At 50.5% G+C, this 11,207-nt stretch overlaps 2 pseudogenes; both read right to left on the bottom strand.

The window, feature by feature from the left end:
* Window positions 1-1,875: 1,875 nt before the first annotated feature.
* On the bottom strand, window positions 1,876-3,519 carry LOC136472147 (uncharacterized; annotated as a pseudogene).
* A 4,399-nt stretch (window positions 3,520-7,918) lies between these two features.
* LOC136472146 (uncharacterized) lies at window positions 7,919-10,605 on the bottom strand (annotated as a pseudogene).
* Window positions 10,606-11,207: the final 602 nt, after the last annotated feature.

Raw genomic sequence — 11,207 nt, 5'->3', positions numbered from 1 at the left:
GCATATCGACAGCACGAGCGCGTGGAGCATATGGCACGGCAAGCAGCTATGGTGGTGGAGCATGAGCGCACCAAAGCGAGCAGGGCGGCGCGTGAGTAGGTGGTGGCAGAGGGCACACCTAGGGTGTGTTTAGTTAGGGAGGTGAAAATTTTTGGGTGTCACATCGGATGTGTCGGAAGGATGTCGGAAGGGGTCTTTGGATACTAATAAAAAAACAAATTATAGAACCCATCAGGAAACTGCGAGACGAATCTAATGATACTAATTAATCGGTCATTAGCACATGTGGGTTACTGTAGCATTTAAGGCTTTTCATGGACTAATTAGGCTTAAAAGATTCGTCTCACGATTTTGCCGAGAACTGTGTAATTATTTTTTTTTCGTCTACATTTAGTACTCCATATATATATATGTCTAAATATACTTTTTTTTACTGTAGAAAGCAAAATTTTTTGGAAACTAAGGCCTCGTTTAGATCGCGAAAAAATTTCAACCCGATGAATAGTACCACTTTCGTCTTATTTGACAAATATTGTCCAATCGTAGACCAACTAGGCTCAAAAGATTCATCTCGTGATTTCCAACTAAACTGTGTAATTAGTTATTTTTTTTACCTACATTTAATACTCTCCATGCAAGCGGTTAAAAATTGATGTGATAGAGAGAATGAAAAAACTTGGAATTTGGGATGCATCTAAACAAGGCCTAAACTGGCCCTAGTTGACGTGTGAGCAGGAGCAGAGGGCACAGTTGGCCAACACGTGAGTAGGGCAGAGGGCGCAACAGGGGGCGATGGGATGGCTGCAGTGGGTGGCGAGTGGGGGAGCCGTTGCTCAGTAGCGAGGATCAATGTGGCAGCAACTGAGCCATGTGGGCCCATGTGACAGTGCTTAACAGATCTATCATCATATCCACTCGGTCACTCAACGACAACACAAAAAATATAAGATCACAGGTCCTTATAAAAGATTCAATACCTATTCGACATCTTCTTCAACAACCAGACTTAAAAGATAATTCTTAGTGTAAATGGATTTCTAGAGAGAGAATGCCCATATTTAGATTGTGCCTCTCAGACTGTCTCTGATAAAAAGACCCAAACCCAAAATAGGTAGCAATACCCAAAATCAGCCTCCAACAGAGTACCTATATGGGAGTCCTATTTTGGGTTGTCTGAAAGACACAACCCAAATATGAGTATCCTCTCTCCTAGAATCCCATTTGCAGAAACGATTCTCTTTTAAGTCTTGTTGTTGGAGAAGATACCGAATATGTATTAAACCTTTTGCCTGTAGCGCTACCTACCCAAAGGACGAATAAGTCTGGTATTTTAGGTAATGTTGTAGGAGATAGCCTTAGGCAACCCAAAATAAGTCTCCTGTATAAGTACTCTGTTGAAGTCTGATTTTAGATTTCTTGCTACCCCATTTTAAGTTTAGATGTCCATATAGGTTCTCATTGAAAACAGTCTTATATAACCATTCTATCTCTTGCACCAAATATGGATGTGGAACCGTTATATTGTTGAAATTTAGAATGGAATCATCTCATCCCTACCTTACTCCTAACCCAAACGCACGCAACTCAAGGTCTCCCCTTGTGGATGTGGTCCATGTAGAATGGTGTTAGGCAGGCTGATCCTTACTGAGTTCATGTTGCGACATTAGTTCGTTTATTATGCAGTACCATGTAGAAAACGCAATGGCAATATTTTAGGCTTACAAAGCGTCGTTGCAACCCTCTATCCTGTTCTTAATTAATGAGGTATACATGCTTTATAAATTATGATCTCAACATACCCAACACTTCATCAATGCAACCTCTAACCAAGTAACCAGTGATTAAAGTCTCCCAAAGAATGCGTCCCAAAAAACAACGGTAATGCTAGCTCAAATTAGGAACTTTCGGAACACAAACTGTGAACTTAAAGAACGCAAACTGTAAACTTTGGAACGTCAGGAGCCCTGCTTCAAAAACTAAGCACAAATTAGGAACTTAAATAACAAACTGTGAACTTTGGAATTTCAGGAGCCCAAATTAGGAACTTTGGGAACACAAACTGTGAACTTGGAATGTCAGGTGCCATCACCGGCCGAGCAAGGCGAGCAGCGTCACCCGGTCCATCTCGTACCCACACATCTCCCCCAACGACGACTCGCCGCCGGCTGCGGTCGCCACCCTCCTGAACTCCTCCGTCTCCACGTCCAACGTGTAAACGTGAGTGTACGGGTCAGAGTTATTCCTGGCCGTGAAGATGACAAGGCCGCTCTTCTCGCAGAGCCACCGCAGCCTCACCGTGTGCACCATCATCAGCGCCTGCATCTTCGTCCACCTCCACTTCAACGCTTCGCCAAGCAAACAGCGCCGTCAACGATGTCTCCGTCACCATCGGCGTCTCCGTCTTTGCGTCCTCCCCAGTACGCCCGTATCGTCTCGCTGTCAGCCTCCACACGGAGCATCCACCGCCAGGCATAACTCCCAGCAACCGGTGTGCCGCGCTGACCGTCGTGCTCGAGTGGCGCTGTCGCGCAGCGGGGGAGAAGCCCGCCACGGTGTACCGCGGCGGCGTGTCGGCGTTGTTCTTTCGCCGCGGACACGGCAACGGCAGGCGCCGGCTGCAGCAAAGAGTCGAGCCGCAGAGCCACCGCGAGGCGAGGCCAGAACACGACCCCGCGGTGCACGACGGCGGCGTGCGGTCCGACGGCGAGCTGGGTCCTGCCGATCCTGGCGCCGGTCACCTTCGCTTCCGGCCCCCAGCTTCCCGCGTCCGAGGAGTAGCACCGGAGCGCCGTGAAGCCGCGGCGGTTGTAGAGGAGGAGCACGCGGTAGGACGAGTACCGCGTCATCATACGCCGGTCGCCGCCGCGCTCGTCGGCCGCGGTGATCACCGTGCACGCGTAGGGCCCGGAGGGGCTGTCCTTGCCGCGCAGCTGCGGGAGGACGTCGACGCCGCCGCCGCCGGCCACCCGGTTGCAGACGCCCAGCCTAACGGCGTGGGTGACCCTCGTGTTCGCACAGCGGCGAAGGTCCAGCACGAGGCGGCCGTTCCGGGACGCCACCACGCGGGACGCGCCGGCGTCCACGAGCGCGGCGAACGAGGGCTGGATACGCGAGGCGGCGGCGGACAGGGGCACGAACCGCGGCTGCGCGACGCCGCCGTCGGTCATGTGCGAGTGGAAGAAGCCGAGCGCGAGGCTCCCGATGCAGGGGTCCGAGCGCGGGGTCGCGCGCGGGCAGATGAAGGCGGCGTCGGCCGACACGAGGCGGCGCCAGCGCCGGCAGGTGGCGGCGCAGCGGACGAGGTCCGCGGTCGTGAACGAGAGCGCCGAGAAGACGAGGAGGAGGGCCTCGTCGCTCAGCGGCAGCCCGTCGTCGTCGTCGTCGCCGCCGCCGCACCGGCCCTCCCGCTTGAACGGCTCGCCGTGCCGCACGGGACAGCCGGCGGCTGCCTCGCACGGCGCGTGGGGGCTCCGCGGCGGTGGCGGACCGGCGACGCGCTGCTCTCCGTGGCGGCGGCATGGTGGGTAGAGTAGGAGCAAGACCAACGCTGTGGGTGGGGAAAGGCAACCAAACCTACGATCCGGCGGTGGTGAATCGAAGGACAAGAGAAGGGTGCTTGGATCGGATCCGCGTGGCTTGGTTGAGTACGGCCCGTTCGATTAGCTGTTCGTATTCTCGTTGCTGAAAAAGTACGACGGGTTAATTTGTGTGAGAGAAAAATATTATTTTAGTTGAAAATTTACGATCGTTTATGATAAATCATAACTGAAACAGTATTTTCAGACGAAGCAGTATTTAAAAATTTATGATCGTGGATTATCGTAAACGATCATAGATTTTTAGATAGAAAATGTTTTTAAGCAACGGTGTTTCTTCCCGAACCGATACCGATATGACAACCGAAATGCTAAGCGGCCGGACTCTCGACAAAAGAGTAAAATATACGGGTAAGCTATATATTACTCGAGTATTTTTTGGGCTGCGCTCACTCGATCTGGCGTCCGTCCGATCAGCGCTGTGAACGGCGCACAGCGAGAGCTCGCGGGCCCCTGGTGGTCGCTGTCGTGTCTGGCTTGGCCTGTGGCCTGTGTAGTGCATGATGACGTGATACGTACAGTTGCAGGCGTTCCAGAAAAGAAGTGCAGGTGCAGGCGGCCGGCTTGCAAGGTGCGGGTATACTTGGCCATCGGGCCGGCCCGGCTCGGCACGGCACGGGCCCGTGCCAGGCACGGCCCGGAGGATGTCGGGCCGGCACGGCACGCGGGCCTCCCGGGCCGTGCCCAGCCGGGCGTCGTGCCTGACCAAGGGCCCAGGCACGGCCTGCTGGGCCGTTTTTCGGGCCGGGCCGGCCCGAGAAGGCACGGCCTGCCAAGCGTTCCAGGCTGGCCCGAGGCCCACAGAGAGAGGGAAGGGGAGAGCAGGAGGCAAGGGCAGCCACGGGGAGCGGCCGCCGCCGCCGGCGCGCTCGCCCTGGAGGCTGGATGTAGGGGCCGCGCGGGGAGGTAAGGAGGCGACGGTTGCAGGTCGGGCCGGCCCGAGGCCCACCAAAAGCGACAGAGAGGAGGCCGGAGGGGGAGGCGAGGAGTGGAGGTGGCGACGGCCGCTGGCGAGCTTCCCCCCGGGTCGCTTGATGCCGGATCCGGCGGAGGAGGCGAGTCCGGCGAAGTAGCGGCCGGATCCGGCGAAGTAGCTGGCGGAGTTGGCGCCGCGGAGGGGATGGAGGCCGCTCCGCTCAAAGCCGTGTGGGGGCGCGGAGGAGGCGGCCAGATCCAGACGCGCGGGGGGCCGTGGAGGCGGCGGCCGCCGCCGCACTCGACGCCGTCGCGCGAGGGGCTGTGGAGGTGGAGCTCTGGAGGCGGCAGCATGGGGATGGGGGAGGCGGAGTGGAGTGGAGGTGGAGGCGGCGGCGTGGCCGGGGATGGAGCACGCGGTGCCCGCTGCCACGAGCGGACGCGCCCACACTTGGCCGGCGAACGAAGAGAGGGAGCAAGGCAGAAGAGCGATGCCGCGACCGCGAGTGGGGAGCGCCGGAGCGGGGAGGGAGGGGAGCTGGGGAGCGGCCGAGCGGGGACGGGGAGGGAGGGGAGCCGGGACGGGAGGGGGATTTAGGGATTTAGGTTCAGGGGGGACGGTGGACGGGGGTGGGGACGGCCGAGCGGAGCGGCCTGGGCGCCTGGCTGGCTGGCTCTTAGCAGGCCAGCTTGCCGGGCCGTTCGGTACAGGAGCGGGCCGTGCCGTGCCAGCCCACGGGCCTGAGCAGCGGCCCAGGCACGGCCTGCTGCCTCGGGCCGGGCCAGCCCAGGCCCGCATGTTACCGGGCCGTGCCGTGCTCGTGTCGGGCTAAAAAACGTGCTTCGTGCCGTGCCGTCGTGCCTCGGGCTGCATGGCCAAGTATAGGTGCGGGTGCAGCCGTGCAGGTGAGATGAATGCTGACCCATCACATACTTGTAGATACTTAGCCTGTTCGTTTGTTGGTTTCATCCAGCCTAAATCAGTCAGCCAACAGTGCTTTTCTCTCACAACAAACCAGCACCAGCTAGCCTAAACCAGCCTATGCATCTAGATTTATTCTTCCGGCTGTGTTTAGTTCGCGAAATTTGGAAATTTTGCTACCATAGCACTTTCGTTTTTATTTGACAATTAGTGTTCAATCATAGACTAATTAGGCTCAAAACGTTCGTCCCGCGATTTCTAACCAAACTGTGCAATTAGTTTTTTTTCGTCTACATTTAATGCTCTATGCACGTATCGCAAGATTCGATGTGATGGCTACTGTAGCACTTTTTGCGAAACTTTTTAGAAACTAAACAAACACTGAAGCAAAGACAGATTACACGTCTCATCGGACCACATTTTACTGCTTCTATTTGGGATAAATTCTGTGTTCAACTAGTGTAAATTGATTATTTGTAAATAAAAATGGTCAGAATTACTTGAACAGTCATCTGATATTTCTTTGGTTTTTTTTAATTTTCTGTATATTTTATTTGGTTTTCCTTTGAAATTTTCTAATTTGACTTTCATAGAAATAATCTGGCTTTTTTTATTTTCTGTATGTTTTATTTGGTTTCCTTTAAGATTTTTCAATTTCGTTTCCATAGAAATAATCTGGCTAATCTTTTTGTTTTGTTTATTTAATATTTTTATATTATTTGGATAATTATTTTGGTTCATTTAATCTGTATCCAATGGTTCCTAGAATCGAGTGTTGGAAGGATTTCAATCACTCGATTTGTGTTCCCCTAGCAATCGAGTGATTAGGTGCCTGCCATCACCCGGGTGTCACGTACATCTACAACACCCGGGCGGTGACTAGACACACCCAAAATATATGGGGAAAACATCAAGAGTCGACAATGTTAAAAAAAGCCTACTAGTGCATTTTTCATTTTACCCATAATTTCAGATCAAGTGGCCCATGTCATTACAATCTCACTAGAAAGGGGAATAGTATATGTAGAGGCATATTAAAAGATTATTCATTGCAAATAGACACGTCCTCAACAAGATTTAGAGTCAATAACGAATTCGTATGAGAACATGTTTCCCTGTTTCTTCTTTACTTTTTAAATTAAACATAATGTGAAAATATATTTGTTATTATTGAAGGAAGTATATATTATTCTTTTTTCTCACTATTATGCATTGTGTCTAATATTGAATGATTAAAAGAGTGAGAATTTTCATTCTTTATTCATTGTCAGTATAAATTGGAGGGATAATCGCCACAGAAACTATATAAGCCATGGAATTTAAAACTGGACCAATGAAAAGAATTTAAAGGACAATGAGAATTGGACAATAGTGGGATAATTATTCTTCATGACAGAGATATATTTGGGGAAAAAATTAGGACTGAATCTATACATTATATGTGCTATACATCCAGGGCCGTACCTAGGATTTAGAGGGGCCTGAACAAAATACACGATGAGGCCCTAAAATTCGAGAAAATCAAAGCATGCTTTCAGTTGATTATAAAGCTTCAGAATATATATGGGCCTTAAACTACTAAGAACAGATCAAAATTTAATGCTAAAAGAGTAAAAAGTAGTACTCAAGTAACAAATAGTAGTATCGTGGCACGAGAAAGCAAAATGGCAAAGAGAAAAATGAACAAACAAGGGAAGCGAAGTTGCCAAGTAGGCTGGTGGACATGGCCATTAGGCCTTACGTTCGTGAGTTGATCCAATTAATAAACCAGGAATTGCAACTTGCAAGCCTTTTTTGGATATGCTATATTTTTTTTCTGCCAATCTACGGGCCTGTATACATCGCGAGTACACTACATGTGTAGTTGTGTGTGATCTGATTATTAGGGGATGAGAAAAACGTTAACGATCCTGGGATGAGAAACATAAACATTACATTCTAGGAACTAAGATCCCATTGCAGAGAATGGACACTCACCAAGTTTTGAAAAAAAAAATAGAGGCAGCAGGTCACAACCCTGACAGAAATTTGGCAACAGAACCAAGAAACCCCAACTTGAAACAGGGAGGTTCAGTTTCTTTCAAAAAAACAGGGAGGTTCAGGAGTACAGTTTCAGGAAGGTTGTTTCAAAGATGCAAACTGGACTGACCGTTCTACAACCTAAACTTCCACTCATTTGCTGAAAATATCAAGAAACAAAGAGAAGGATGTCCTGTATCAATACACAAATGATGCAACTACGATTTTCAGTCCATGACTAAAAGCTGAACTCAATTAACATGTATTCTACTGTTTTGATATTTCAGGATCAAGGTACGGGCAAAATCAGCCACATATATTCTTGCCATCAGTCCATCACCCAACAGAGATGATGATGGTAACTACAACCAATGTTACTTTGCAGAACCGTTCACCATACTTCCGCATAACGCTTTCAGCAGTTTTATGTTCTCAAACTGAAAGGTTATCTCAGAATGCTACTGGTCAGTAGACCGCATCAAATCTATCCACCATTACAGAAGAGTTGCAGAATTTTCAGAAACTATGGGACAATTCTCATGTCACAGTATAAGGGGCAGCAGTGCTTAAATGCTTTTGGTTGCCGAAGAGACGAATTTCAACATTGTCAGAAGTTCCGCACTCGTACTCATGCCGCAGCAGCATCTGCTCCTGGTGGTGGTGCCGGATACACTAATGCCGCAGCAGCTGAATTCACAAGAGAAGACTTAAATCAATGAGATAATTAGGCATCATATCATGGGTATTACAACAGTGAGAACTAAACAACAGTGGACAAAAATATATAAGAGTAGACAGTCAGCTCCAGGATTAACACTATTGGCTAACAAGCATAAAACTGAATTATCTGAACTGGAGATCAGATTATGGGAACAGCTGAATTTGTAAACTGACCACCATGGTAGAAATGCAATCGGACAATTTGGACCAAGTTAAGAATCTGTCAAATTAAAGGACTGCTAAATCCTATAAAGCACTATGAACACTACAGACCTGAGAATGTGGCTATTTCCATTCGAGTGCTTCTTCTATGTACAGCATGTTTTAGATTAGTCCTAACCAAACGAAGTAAACCATTACCTCAAGCACTAGTTGACTAAAATGTAGAACCCCAAAAAGCCATGAAGAGGATACAACAGACAACAACTATTTAAAATTAAACGACAGAGTATCTCTGAACATCAGGGCTACGGAAAACAACAGGCAAGGTGCAATTCCTGTTGTCAGTACTCAAAATCTATCATGCAGATTTTTTTTTACCGATCTCTTTGCATAACAAATTCAGAACTACAGAACCAAACTTGAGCTACAACCAATGCTTAGTGTGCAAGTCATCCCACATGCTGAAACTGTAAGAGCACAGCAGATAACAAGTGCTGCACAGACTGCTGAGAAAATTGCAGAGTAGTCACCTGGTGATCCGGTCCTGAAGACGACGATGTTCATGGAATCTGTGCTGCTAGGCAGGTCGTCGGTGACCAGCGGCATTAGCCGCCCATGCGAGCCGGGCCGCATGCACAGCGTGTAGGCGGACATGTCCTCGTTCCAGTCCTGAAGGAGCCGCAGCTCGTTCTTCAGGTCGATCACGGAGCTGCCGTAGAAAGCGAATGAGGGCCAGTTGTGGTGGTTCTGGTCGAACTCCCCTTCATCGTTCGCCCGCACGTGCCGGATCGTCCGCGGCGGCTGCGGAAACAACAGTCCACTGTCGCTTCCCTGTATTTAGGAAAAGAATTATAGGAATCAAACGGCTGGACAATAGCGGTAACTGAATGAACATGTCTGAATATCTATTTTACTCACAACGGAATGTTCAGAGACCAAATTCTTTCGGTATCTATCACAGAAATCAGTAAAACAAAAACCATTGCGATCGATCCGGTATGAAATGAGCAAGATCAAATAGCGCAAATCATTCAAGTACACCATGAATATCTGTCATCCGGTAACAAAGAACTCTTGGCCTCAGCTTGGGCTTTCCGTATACCATGATTCGACGCAGATTTAACGATTGGCGAACACCAAATAGACAATACTTTGTGGACAAGTGGTAGAGAACGGGAAGGCGAACACATCGTAACAAAGTGCTCCAATGGAGTCCGTACCATGATTCGACTCAGAAATAACGGATGACAGATAAATTCGTAAAGCGCAGGGACCACTTTGTGGATTTTAATGTTTCCTGGGCATCGGATTTAAAACTTGTCAGCAAGAATTAACAGGTTCAGTAGTCTTGTATCGGAAGAAACGAACAGTTTCAGACTCAGGCAAGGATAAACGCAAAGATTGCGATGCAGTAATCAGACTTTTGGGAACTGGGAAGGCGAAAATAAAAACCAACGCATCCATGATTGGTGTTCCAAGTAAAGCTAGCCGATCGAGGACAGTTGCATTCCAACGCAACGCAATGCAAGGAAGGAGAAAGGATGGCGAAGCCACGCACCTGATCCTCAAGTGTAAGCGGAAGGGGTTGCGGTACCGGGCTCGCTGCGACTTGGTGGACCGTCCAGTGCATCATGGTGGTGACCATGGGGGCGTCTGGATCGACGTCGGCGGTGACGCGGATGTTCCAGGGGAGGTACCTGCCGTTGGCGCGGAGGTAGCAGGTGAAGTAGCGCAGGCTGACGTAGTCCTGGTCGGGGGGGGTTCAGCCTCTCGACCGTCCACATCCACGGGTAGGCGTTGAGGTTCTGCAGCACGTTGGGCTCGCTGCGGTCCATCTGGGTGGTGCGGTGGCCACGGTGGCCGGTCTGCGCCTTCCGCATCGAGAACGAGAGGTAGCGGCCGTAGGCGGCGTTCTGGAGGAGGACGAAGGTGTTCCCCTGGTCCGGCGAGACCCAGTGCTCCACCCGCTACACTGCGTTCAGGGATGGGACGGGGCCGTTCGGGCGCAGGGAGACCCTCTCCCAGTCCCCATCGGCGTGGACGTACTTGCCTGTCACGCGGCTCTCCAGCAGCACGAAGGCCCCGTCGGGGAAGAGATCCATCGCCTGGTGGTGGTGGTGGGGCAGATGACCGCCGGGCTGTTGCGGGGAGGGGATTCGGAATGGGAGGGAGCGGCGAGAGCAGAGCAGGTGTTCGTTGGCAGAGCAGGACGGTTGCGTCGTTTGGGCACCACGCCAAGGCGGCGGAGGCGGGGTATTTCAAGGCCATGGCTTCTGGTTCTGGACTCGCAACGTGGGCGTGGCCTCCTTCCACTGACATGCGGGTCCATTTCCTGGGCGCGGAGACGAGGCGGCCAGCTGGCGCTCCAACCAATCCTGTCCAGCTGGCCAATACGGCCTCGCCTGCTGCCTGCTGCGAACTCAATTGGGAAGGATCCGTTGCGACGGCATTCCGAGCCCGGCCCACTAGCCCAGGCGGCCGCACGAGCTCACCGAGCCCACGGGGCGTCTAGATTAACAACTGTCGTGAGCAGGCCAAACAGGGCTTGTTTGGATGAATTAGGACTAACAACTGTTCTATTAGCTCCTATAAATAGATTAGTGAACTAACAATTAGTCCATAACTAATGAACTAACAATTAGTCCGCATGTTTGGATACTTATATATAGAGACTAAAAATTAGTTAACTAGTTGTTCGTTCCGTGATCAAATAGAGCCTTAGTCGTCAGCTGGCCATGCTAGGCTGCCCCAATGGCTCTGACATTTGATGTTTACATAGGCTAGTGTAGCTCCTAAATTTGGTCATCAATTTCCTCTCATAGCACGCCCAACGTAGGCTAACAAAGATGGTGGTCTCTGATAAAAGTCGTTGC

Source organism: Miscanthus floridulus, chromosome 8, assembly GCF_019320115.1.
Source record: "Miscanthus floridulus cultivar M001 chromosome 8, ASM1932011v1, whole genome shotgun sequence".
NCBI lineage: Eukaryota > Viridiplantae > Streptophyta > Magnoliopsida > Poales > Poaceae > Miscanthus > Miscanthus floridulus.
This window is presented reverse-complemented; position numbering and strand designations above follow the sequence as displayed.